The sequence below is a fragment of the Thermobia domestica genome, chromosome 14 (genome assembly GCF_964235325.1).
Source record: "Thermobia domestica chromosome 14, izTheDome1.hap1.1, whole genome shotgun sequence".
Classification (NCBI taxonomy): Eukaryota; Metazoa; Arthropoda; class Insecta; order Zygentoma; family Lepismatidae; genus Thermobia; species Thermobia domestica.
Window position 1 is genome coordinate 88999727 of NC_137467.1, and position 5010 is coordinate 89004736.

Genomic DNA, 5010 nt, shown 5'->3' on the forward strand with positions numbered 1-5010 from the left:
CCTGACGGCTGCCATCTTGAATTTAACTTTTTTATTATAAACGCTACGTGGGTCATGTGATACATGACCATAGGCTAGAATTTCACCAGAAAACCGAATCTGAAGTCAAAATGCATTTATCTTTATGTGGTAAATAGTTATCCACAATTGAAGTTGTGAATTTGACTGCGTTTCTTTTGTCTTGCAGGTTGTGAATCATGCCCTTAACGAGGGACGAACGCATCCAGATTATCAAAATATGGGACGCGAGAAGTGCCCGCGCTGTGGCTGCCGATTTCAATGCGCGTCATCCACAACGAACACCTGTATCGCATGTTGCAGTGAGACGGTTGTTGACCAAATTCGAAGAAACGGGAACTGTGGATAGACTCCGTAGTGGACGGCCAAGGACAGCCACGGACGAAGAAACAGCTACTGCCGTGCTGGCCTCCTTCTCGAAGTCGCCGCAGCGAAGCACACGTCGTTTAGCAATGCAGTGTGCGTGAGTCACAGTTCAGTGCACAGAGTGCTCCAAAGGTATAAGTGGCATCCATATAAAATGCAATTGCAGCAACATTTGTAGGAGGACGATCCCGATCGTCGCGTTCAGTTTTGCGAGTGGGCTATTGAGCAATTGAGGGTAAATCCGCAGTTCGCTATGCAGATACTTTTTTTCGGATGAAGCCCATTTCTACGTAAATGGTGAGGTCAATAGGCAAAACATGCGCTATTGGTCCCGTGACAACCCCGCTTGGACAGATCCCTCGAAAATGACCGGTGCAGGGAAAACTATGGTATGGGCAGGCATATGGGGAACAAAGATCGTCGGTCCGTTTTTCATTCCAGGAACGTTAAATGCAGACCGATACCTCGCGTTGTTGCAGGAAAACATAATGCCGGCTCTGATGTCCGAAGATGGTACCTTCCCCAGGTTCTTCCAACAAGATGGTACACCTCCCCATTATGGCATCCAGGTGCGTCAGTTCCTGAATGAACAATTCCCTGGGACGTGGATTGGTCGACATGGACCAGTGGAATGGCCTGCCCGATCACCCGACTTAACCCCCCTTGACTTCTACCTGTGGGGACCTGTGAAGGCTATGGTGTATGCTGTGAAAGTTCGTGATGTTCGCCATCTGGAACAACGTATCATGGCTGCCTGTGAACAAATATCCTCAGAAACCTTAATACGTGTCCATAGTAATTGGGAGAAGCGTCTGAACACGTGCGTTGCCCAGCACGGACAACATGTTGAGCACATTATGTAATACGAAAGTCACACTTGCAATTGTGGATAACTGTTTACCGCATAAAGATAAATGCATTTTGACTTCAGATTCGGTTTTCTTGTGAAATTCTAGCCTATGGTCATGTATCACATGACCCACGTAGCGTTTGTAACAAAAAAAAGTTAAATTCAAGATGGCGACCGTCCGCGTACCCTACGCCAGAAAGTGTCCCCCTAACCCTCAAGTTCACCTACCATATCAAATTTGCTGAAAGTACATCCATTCGGATTTTAATAGTTGTGGTAAGGGACTTTTGAGACACCCTATATATATATATATATATATATATATATATATATATATATGTGTGTGTGTGTGTGTGTGTGTGTGTGTGTGAGCTTTTGTGAATTTCTTCGCGTTTGTATGGTTAGCATATACGCCTTGAGCACGGGAGACCATGGTTCGATTTCCGCTGGGAGCTCATGTAGTTGTTATACCACTTTAAACTGTAGCGGAAACAAACGTAATAGTTTCGCAACTAAAGCTTATAATGTATTACTAAACACGTATTTACTTACTTTGTAGTTCCTTAATTAGCTACTATAATGAAAATTTTGCCTACCCATACTCCTTTATCGTGAAACTTCAGATTTTTGTGGCACTACAAAAACTTGCAAGTCACTGAAATCACAATGCCTACTGATTCTCAGCCCCCAAACTTTGTAGGATTACTTTCTAATATCAGCGCCTTTTCTTAATCGGAGTAAGTAATGTGCCCAGCACAACACTTGGCTGTTTATGCTTCATAGAGACGCTAGAGACTGGGGTGCCGGATTAGGTATAGGGGGCTGGTATTGGTAACTTTCCTCTCTCTCTCTACACACACACACACACACACACACACACACACACACACACACACACACACATATATATATATATATATATATATATATATATATATATATATATATATATATATATATATATATATATATATATTATTTCTCCAACATATTTAAATTAGAAAAATGTTTCAGAAACATTTCTGATAAAATTCATTTTAGATATAACAAGGAATATGTACTTTTATTGTAACAGAAGCATATATTATGAGAATAATGTAAAAGTATTTCTTTGATATATAATAAAATACTATTAGCTAAAAGCACAAACTATATTTCATAAACATCAAACTATATTCATTTTTAATAATCTGTTTTAACTTTTTTTAATTAAACATTAGATAAAATATTCTGAAAATAATTCTAAAATATTGTATGAAAATATTTTATTTAACCCTAGGAAGTCCAAGCTCGTTTGTATTTCTTGAAAAAATCCCGTCGTAAATCTTGATGAAAATATTGAGAATTTTATTTATTGTGTATTATTACTTCTTTGATAAATCCAATCCACATCATTAATGTGCATTTTTATTTAGTAACTTGTAAGTTAAAAATTATTTCAAAGTAGTGGGCTCATCGAACCCCCTCCTTGGACTTCCATGTGACATAATTTCTACAAGTATATTTCCTGAAAAACTCCGTCGTAAGTCTTGATTAAAATATTGAGAATTTTATTTGTTGTCTATTATTACTTCTTTGTTAAATCCACATCATTAATGTGCGGTATTATTTAGTAACTTGAAAATTAAAATTTTTTTTTTAAGTAGTGGGCTCATCGAACCCTCTCCTTGGACTTCCATGTGACATATTTTCTACAAGTATATTTCCTGAACTTAGATTTTTTCGTTTGTATTTAACAAGGATTGTGTTTTTATGTTGGGAAACAACATATCAGCCACGAGTAAGTTCTGAATGCTTATTCTATATTCATTTCTTGTTAGATGGCATTATGTGAGTTATAGTATATTATACTGTGGGTTCGAGGAGCCCCCCATCCCCCTTGGACCTACTTGAGACAAAAAAAAATTCTTGAACTTTCTAGGGTTAATTTACAGTAGAAGGTAACAAAAACATTTCCATACAAAATTAATAGGTGTTTTAAAAATATTTCTGGAAAATATTTCTCATATTACGAACGAATTTATTTTTAAAATATTCGAAACATTTTTAAAATTATATTTCGTACGTTTTCTCGTAACAACAGAAAAAATTGCGAGTAACACGTTGGAAAACATTGGTAAAATCTATGGAATATATTTCCTATTCTGTTTTTTATATCATGTATGTAAAACATTTTCAGTATTACTTTGAAAACATTTTCTCTCTCAACATTGAAAACATATTGCATTACATTCAACACAATAGTAGAATTTGTGAAAATTTTCCTTAGATTATTTTCCTTCTAACGTTCTAAAAATATACTTATTGTACTTCATAAAATGTTTTCCAAACATTTTCTAAAAATATTTCCGGTAAGTATTTGGGATATTTCTCAGATATAACAAGAAATATATTTTCTCCAGTAACGGAAGAGTATATTCTGAAAGCAATGTAAAAATATTTCTATAATATATCAGAAAATGTTGTTCACTAAAAACACAAAATATTTTCGAAAACATAACGGAAAACATTTTCTATTCATTTTTAATATGTTTACTTTTCCCTGTTTTAGAGTTTTATATTCAAAATCCGATAAAATATTCTGGAAATAAGACTAAAATATTGTACGAAAATATTCCATTTAAGTTATAACAGAAGGTTACCAAAATACTTTTGTTAAAATTAAGTAAACCTTTTTAAAACATTTCTGAAAAATATTTCTTATATTACGAAAGAATTTATTTTTAAAATATTCTAAACGTTTTAAAAAATATATATTCAATATGTTTTCTTGTAAAAATAGAAAATATTGCAAATAACCTATTAGAAAACATTTTTCAAATATATGGAATATATTTCCTTTCATTGTTTCCCATATCATATATTGAAAACATTTTTATTATCATTTCGAAAATATTTTCCTTCTCAATAGTGAAAACATATTAGATTACATCCAATAAAATATTTCTAATATATTTTGTGAATATTTTCCTGGATATACTTTCCGGCTAGCATTCTCAAAATGTACTTTCGGTAATTTCTAAAATGTTTTCTAAACATTTTTGGGAAAATATTTTCCTGAAATATTCGGAATACATTAGGGAAACCAGCATGGAAATCTCCAGAGAAGGAAAACCTTTTGGAAACCAAGGAAAATATTTTCTTTTGGTTGAGAAAATATTCCTTGCTGTGTGGGATGGGTAGCGTGAGATGTTGGAAATGTACCGTATTACTGACACTTTTGAAAATGTGACAAGTATTTGTTAAATGGTGCTGACTGGGTAGAATTGTACTAACTTTTTAACAAAAGGGGCTGAAAATGCCAGCGTGGTACCAACGGGCCGATGAATGACGAAAAGGGCTGAATTTGGTACGATTGTACCAAGTCTGGTAACACTGGTTCCTAGATTTATTCTTGAGTTGTCACTTGTTTGTCGTACATCATATAAGACAAGTAAATCTGGATTTATTTTTATACCATTTACGTTAACCATATTCACGCCGGATATAAGCAAATACAATTCCTTCTTCTTTTTTGTTGCAGAAGAAGCTATTTGTAAAAATTATTTTCAGAGGAAAGTAAATTCTATGATTATTTATGAATGAATTGGTGAAATAATTATAAACATTTTGATCACTTTGTACAAAGCAATATATTTTGTGAATGCAATTGATAACATAACGTAAAAATAACCATTCAACTTGAGGAATATTCTAAGGAAAATAAATACGCTGTTCTAGTGACATCTAGGTACAATTATAACTTACATTGTCATAATTTATTATCTTGCTGAATA